Here is a 7,887-nt window from a genome sequence, read left to right on the forward strand (position 1 = left end):
TAGAAATAGATAGGAAAAGATAGAAGAAGATATGAGAGAGTGGCCACAGAAATACCTACCCACGCGTGGAAGGGTAAAAATTAGACAGCAGACTCTTACTGTTCAGCCATCTTGAATTTAATGCCTCCCCCTTGCTCCCCCAACAGGTAAAATACCTGCGGCATAAACCACTCCCCCCAGAATACGTCCATGTGATAGTCCAATCAGCGACTTCCTTGTTACTCTGTGGGGGTAGAGCTTTTGAATGTAACTAGAACCAGGTTGGAGGTGTGGCGAATAGCAGGAGATGGGCAGAGAAGTGTGGCTATCAGAGGCAGGTCTCAAACCAGGAGGGTTACAGGTCCCCAAGAGTAACTAAAGATATGATGAGTAGATCTGCGGTTACCACTTGGGAATACATTCTAAATAACGAAGTCACAAACTGATTTTTGATATGTGGTAAAAACAGGCTAGTAAAAGACAATACTTTAAACCTTAACTTAATGAGCAATAGTTTTATTTATATGGATAAAAGTCTAAATAAATATTTGCACTTTGACTCCATGGTTCATTTCTTATACTCATGACCATGATCTAAGTGGGTCTTTCAACTCATGCCTATTGCACAGAAGTATTAGATAGGCATATGTAGGAAAATATAGTTTTGAAGACACTTATAGAAATAAAAGGGTAAAATGTAAAATACTATTTTGGTGTTTTAAATTAGCTCAGTCAAAGGCAGAGCTAATTAATCACATGCAGACATAAGTAGTGCATGTAACAAAACTTAAGATCTAAATTTATCTCTTGCTGAGTGCTGTGCACTGAGGCTCAGCTGGGGATTTCAAGTGATAATGGCATGGCAGCACAAGTTTATCAGTCAGTACAGTACTCTGGTCCAGATCTAGACTTTGGGATAGCATTAGGTATGTGGATCTAGACTGAGAATAGGAGCACCAGACATGGATCTAGACGGGAGAAGGGAGCACCAGGCACTTAGATCTAGATTGAAAGGCACCAACAATGTGGTAATCTCTGTACTTTTTATTCAATTTTGCTGTGAATTCAAACTGTTCTTAAAAACAATGCCTATTTTAAAAATACATACTTTAGGTCTCAAATCCAGGACAACCAGCTGAGATGCCTATTAACGTATCAAAGCTGACCTGACTGCCTGGTTCTCCCAGCATCCCTCGGTCCCTACCTGTTATAGGGTCCTTCTGGTTCCCATACCCAGACTCCTACTCTTAACTCTTTAGTCCAGGGGCCAGGCTGCCCTTCCTCCAGCTGTTCTTTTCTATATAATCCAGCCATTTGGATCCCTTTACCCTTTTTCTTTAGGCCTCTCTGCCTCCTGGCTCTCCCCCATTCACTCCCTTCTCTTCATATAACTTAGTTCAGGGTCACATTCACTCTAGACTCTTCCAGATGACTCTAGCAATACTTACCCTCATATCTACATATCCACCATATCTAGGAGCAGTCATGTCCTCCTTTATTTGTTTTTTTCATTAAAAAAAATTCTGTAAATCTACTAAAAGAAAACTTTTTCCACAAAGCTTTTCTGAAGAGATCAGGAGAGGTGTATTTTCTTTTCCAATTAGAAATAGCCTATCTTCCGACGGGGCTTTGTTCTACCCAAGAAATAATAATCACTACCACAGATTTATTCCCATCCACAGAGAGTCACAAACTAGCATTATGAGCACTTAACCTCTTAGATACAGTTCCATCCTTCAGATTTTGTACAGCAGTACTTCATATCCCTCATCTGCCATAAAGAGTTTCCTTGCACTAAAGTCCCAGAGAGTACTTTGCTATGTTAAATGATCACTAGATGAAGTCAGTTTATAATCAGGACAAGAAAATTTCAATTAATAGCACTTTAGTACTGTATATGAACGTGTAAGTGAAGACACAGTAAAGAAACTATGGAAATGGGCACTCCATTATAGAAGTTTTTTATTGTAGGTAAGGGAAAGAATGGCCAGAGGCATCTGAAAGAGTAACAGACAAGGAAGAAGAGGAGCAGCAGCAGCAGCAGGCTGGACTGCAGGCTTGAGAGAGAAGATGAGAGAGTAGCAGAGAACAGCAAGAAAAAAAATAAGAATAGTGGTGAGAGGAATCATACAAGTTATAAGGAGAATGAGCAGCTACAGGAGGGAAGCCTCTAAACTGGAGCAGCCTGGGAATTTAGTATATAGGAGGAAGTGAGACGGGCCAAGATGCTTGTGTGGGCTTTGAGATGTATGGGAAGTACAAGTGAATAGAGACCTGCAGTATGCGGACTCTACATGTCAGTAGGGAGCCAGATGCTTCATCTTTTAGAGGAAGAAGAGATAGGGAAGTGGCTTTTCCTAGGATACTGAAATTGTTTCACATGTTCCTGAGGAATGCTGAAAGTATTTACCAATCCTATAGCCTGAGCCAATACTGCCATTTTGGATCAAGTCAGTGGGCAACACCATTTTGGAGTACTTAGGGTTTTCCTTCAGACCTAACAGAATGGTTGCTGGAAAGAAAGCAATACCACACACACACACACACACACACACACACACACACACATCTCATGATTTGTTTAAGATATATGTGCCAACTTCTATCAACACGCATCTGTTCTATGACATTTTCAAGAATGAACTTTTAAGTGCAAAATGGAGTGGGCCAAAGGGGATTAAAGGATGGCTAATTTTCCAGCTAATGCAGCAATGTGCACCATATTCAGTCTCTTGTGGTTAACACACTCTTTAAGATGTATTTCTAAGTCTCCTTGCTGTTTGGTGACTCAGCACTTAGAACCATGCCAAACAAAAGGAGACATCCCTGTGAATGAACTCAAAGGACGTTTATAGGATGAAAATTTAAAGAAGCTAGCTGTCAGCATCTGAAGTATCTATATCCTGATGGGTTTGAAATTCACAAAAAGTACCAGAAGACATGGAGATAGACTCAAGACATCATTGCTGCATCTGGTTCTGCTTTTAAGATGACTGTACTGTAGGGAGGGTTAAGGTACAGGAGTAATTCTAGCTCTACTGTTTCACTTGCACAGCATGAGCTTAAGCACTGCTTTGACACCTGTGTACTGAAGAACCTGAGAGAAACAGCAGCAGCACATTTATAAGAAAGGCACTCTCACTATGCTTCAAGAACATGAGTCTACTCTTAGGTGAAGTAAGAGCCAATAGAACTGAACATGTTGCTCTTAACCGTAAGATTGTTACTATTAATAGTACACACTGGGATAAACTCACATGTTAGCAAAAAGAAATCTAACTAAATTATAGCCTATCTGTAAAGAGAATAAAATAACTATAGCTACATGTAAAGATATGGTAAATTTCAGAAACATACTTCTAGTTGAAGCCAAACTTCAAGATGAAAACTACTGCATCATGTAATGTGTTGTGAAGGTCAAAGAAGCTGAAGTTAAATGATAACATCAGAAACTAAGGCAGTCATTAGGGTTGGGGAAGACAGGAAGAGGCTGCCATCTATGACTATTCAGTGACTGGCCTACACATATGAATTCCACAAGTCTACTGTATTCTTAGTACATAGGGTATTTGTATTAACATTTCCAGGAATGTTCCTATTATGACACAAAAGCAAAATTAATGGAAAATGTGTATACTATATTAACATACCTACCTTAGTTAGAGTTTCATTGCTGTGAAGAGACACCATGACCAAGGCAATTCTTTAAAAGGAAAACATTTAATACAGGCTGGCTTACAGTTTCAGTGATTTAGTCCATTAACATCTTGGCAGGAAGCATGGCAATGTGCAAGCAGACATGGTGCTAGAAGAGCTGGAAAATTCTACATCTTGATCAGAAGGCGAGTGAGCATAGGAGACCTTAAAGCCCACCCCCACACTGACACACTTCCTTCAACAAAGCTACACCTAGTAGTGCCAACGCCCCTTTGAGGGCCATACCTATTCAAACCACCAAAGTACCCTACCAGAAGTATAACCAAATCTGATTCAGACTATTGAAGTAATGGAACTCAAATGGCAATCTTTTGGGGAATCTCATGATGGGACAAAGAAAGGGCATTAGCCAAAGGGGAACTTGCCTCCCTGAAAGAGATTTCACACAGTTGTAACAACTCGTCAGACCGCCTTAAGGAATGAGACTGAAATCAAAAGAGTGATAGGAAAGAAATGGTTGGGACCACACCTTGACAGACCTGCTTAGAGTATATGTGCACATACTCTAAACAGATTAGTTTATTTGTCCCTCTGTTTAAACTTTCATCTCATTTAAGGACTTGGAGGATTCAACAGATCTCGTGGTCCTGCTTTGTAATGTAGCTATATTGAAAAAAAATCTTTTTCTGCTTTCCATGTTAATTTGGTTCTTTTGATTGGCTTAATAAGGATGGGTGGCTGGACCTGACTAGTAACACAGGTAGCGAACCCAAGTTCAATCACAGAAGAAAACATCTCACTGAAAATAAGGTAACCCCCGCCCCCAATTGTTCATGCCATGCAAATGCTCTACACTGCCTTGTAAGCCATGCTGAATTTCTTTCTATTCATGCCAAGGGACCTCAATGGATAAGAGGCTGCACACTCAATGCCTTCTGGGCCCGAGTATGTTACTGAGTAACACTAAGTATGAAGAGCTACAGGAAACCTGAAGTGTTCATCCCATCTGAAGGACAACTTCATCACATCTCTAGCTGATAATTACTCTGCAGGGATGTTGGGCCCACCCAGGGATTCAAGATCGTTACATTTTCAAAAGAAAAGTATAAATTAAAATCATATAAGGAAATAAATTACCTGATTTAAAGAAAAGGCAAGCCATCTACTGAGCATTTATTTACTCATTTTTTATTAGGTATTTTCTTATTTACATGTCATATGATATCTCTTTTCCCAGTTTCCCCTCCAAAAAAAAGAAAAAATAAAATTAAAAACAAAAACAAAAACAAAAACCCTGTTCCCTCCCTCCATCGACTGAGTATTAGTTAGCGATATAGCAAGTCTCCAAGGAACTAGGCAAGAGATAGGACTGAGATGCCAACAATACGCCTGGAGGGCTTTTTAGAGAGGTAGACATGACTTTCTCTGAGGAAGGGGAAAGGTAAGATATACAGTTCTCAAGTTTTAAATTACAGACCATGTGAGTGGGCTGATCAAACCTCACAACTTAGGTTCTATTGTGCCTGGGTCATGCCTCAGCCCTTTGTCTACCACATCCATGATGTACGTACACACTGCTTAACCTTCAGTCCTTTACTATATTACTATGTTGGAGCTGCAGGACAGACAGGGAAAAGCATAGTACACAGAGGGCTCAACCTGCAGTTTCAGTATCCAAGAAGGGCAGGTGACTACATAAAAACTGATCAAACAAAGTGATCAACTGTAATGGAGTAGAGATACAGAGCCCTAACCAGGAGAGCGCCCCCATGTTGCTGGTTCAACATTACGCAACTATTATTAAATAGTACACAAAGATTAATCCAGACTTCCCAGCAAGGACCAGTGGGAGCAGCATCCCTCATTAATTCTGAAACCAGAAATAAAAGTTGACTTAAATGACAAGGTTAGAAAACAAAATACGTACTAAATGAGCTTTTTTGGGTTCTAAATTAAAACCATAAGCTGGAGGGAAGACAAAACAACAACAAGAAGAACAACACTAAACCGGACCTGGAGCTACATGGTCTGTGACTGACGCTTTCCAGCCTACTAAGTGGTCCTGGGTGATTGGTACAAGTCTGTGTCTTCATAGTTTTTCTAAGGATGAAAACATGATGTTCACTTCACTACAGATTAGAAAATTATGTAAATGTTAGTGTAAAACCATTTGCTTTTTACCAAAAGAGTAATTGACATAAAGTTGTCTTTAGGTTTTATTAATTAATTCAAAATGACAAGACAGAGTCAAGTGATCCATTCTAATCAGGGTGTATCTGTCTCTCAAAGATGCAATGACACTATCATGAACAAGTCAGAATGCATTCTCCTCTTGATGTTTCAGTTTGGACTGTACTTTGCAAAAGTTAGTAATTATCCAGCTACCATATTTTTAGTTTCTGTAACAACACTGCATAACAGGAAGCACAAAATAGAGGATTTTGCCACTAACTTGGTGTTTCAGACCTGGTTTCTGGATATATAAAATAAATTACCCAATCAAAAGTTCCTAAAACAGAGATTTTTTAAAAATCATGTGAGGAGAGGCTGGAGAGTGGTTCAGTGGTTAGAGCACTGGCTGCTTTTCCAGAAGTCCTGAGTTCAATTCCCAGCAACCACATGGTGGCTCACAACCATCTCCCATCTCTAATGGGATCTGATGCCCTCTTCTGGTGTGCCTGAAGATAGCTAAGTGTACTCCTATATAAAATAAATAAATAAATCTTAAAAAAACAAAAACAAAAAAATTTAGGTATAACTTAGATCTGCTGACCAGAGATTTATCCTGGAACCCACAGAGTGGAAAAGACCAATGCTCCCAAGATGTCCTCTGTTCCCCAGACATATGTATATTCTTACAAACAACAGTTTCAAAAAGCATTTATAATCATGTGATGAGTATGTTTCCCAAACTACATGTGTCTATAATTGGATATTCTGCAACAGGGATATAGTTACATTGTAGCTTAATATTTTTTCAGACACTCCAGTGATTCTGCTTTAGACCTGGCATTTCTGTTGTTTTAAGTGGAAGGGAAGCACAGTGAAAGCTTGTTCTGTGTCTGTACTGCTCAGTTGTAACTAGTTGTTTTTATAAATGAGAAGGAACTAAGCGAATCAAAATGTATGAAAGGTTCTCGTGGTTTTAGTGAATCCATCACTTTGTAGTATTGCATACTGGACTAGATCCTTTAAATCATCTCAATAACTGATTTTAAGATTAGTTTGTAGCAAAAACTACATTTAATACAGGCAAATGAGATTACCAGGACAACTGGTAATTGCCAAGAACATATAATTTCATTCTTAAGTGACCCATTTCCATAAAAGTTTCAAAGTACTTCTTTTTTCTGATAAAAAAATTAAGCAAGTCCCACATAAAACTACTACATTCTGTGAACACTTCAAAGAATATGCCTTTCTATAAATTCTTTTTAGGTGGAGACTATACAATTAAAATTATCCACTGAGAGCAACAACCAGCAGCCTACAGGTGGGAGGAGAATACCAACCATCCACTTAAATGGTGCATAGTCACTTCAGTATACCTTGGTCCCACACTTCCCAACCCCCAAAATGAGGGCCTTTTTATACAAAAGTCACAGAACCATCAATAATCCAATTGCAAAGACCACTCACTGTTTTATAGAAATAGAGGCAAACATTTTAATTAAGAGGTACAGCTAGAGTCTGGCCATGGTACAGGGCACTCCCACATGCCTCATGCCAGCTGTAGAAAAGCAACATTCAAACAGCTGACTTAATTGGAAATGCAAACTAGCACATTCTAATTTGGCTGGGCCAACTAATTGGTAGGTATGCACATTTCTAACAAAATACTCACCCATGTTACAGTTGTTGCTTTCTTTAGGAGCACAGGACTGGTAACAAACATTAATGAAGCTGAAATAAGCTACACTTAGAAGATCGACCACTTGGACAGGGTCTCACAATAGCTTAGACAACTAGACCATGTGTGCCAAAATTAGAAGACAACTAAATAAATAGCAAAGCATCTTCCTGTGCAAAGAACTTAAGAACAATGAGCTCCACAAGAGCAACAGGGTCAGCAACGTAACACTTGAGAAGTGGCCACTTTCCTCTGAACAGGTCAAGCCTGCTGCAAAAAATGTAGGACTGGGGCCTTCTCTCTTTAGAATATGATGTAAACCAAAACATATATATCGCTGTGCAAAACAAAACACTACATTTATCAGAAAAAAAAAAAATCCATGAATGGTAAAAAAAGAA

General features: G+C 39.1%; 1 protein-coding gene and 1 long non-coding RNA gene across 2 annotated transcripts in view; one reads left to right on the forward strand and one right to left on the reverse strand.

The window, feature by feature from the left end:
* The window catches only part of LOC116090526, a 10,387-nt gene extending 5,620 nt beyond the window's left edge, over positions 1–4,767 (forward strand). Inside the window, exon 3 of the long non-coding RNA XR_004118714.1 lies at positions 4,534–4,767. This is a non-coding gene — a long non-coding RNA (uncharacterized LOC116090526). The remainder of the gene's footprint in view (positions 1–4,533) is intronic.
* The window catches only part of Hsd17b12 (hydroxysteroid 17-beta dehydrogenase 12), a 138,040-nt gene that overhangs the window by 65,179 nt on the left and 64,974 nt on the right, over positions 1–7,887 (reverse strand). The gene's annotated exons all lie outside the window — the stretch shown is intronic.

The sequence above is a fragment of the Mastomys coucha genome, unplaced genomic scaffold (assembly GCF_008632895.1).
Source record: "Mastomys coucha isolate ucsf_1 unplaced genomic scaffold, UCSF_Mcou_1 pScaffold15, whole genome shotgun sequence".
NCBI lineage: Eukaryota > Metazoa > Chordata > Mammalia > Rodentia > Muridae > Mastomys > Mastomys coucha.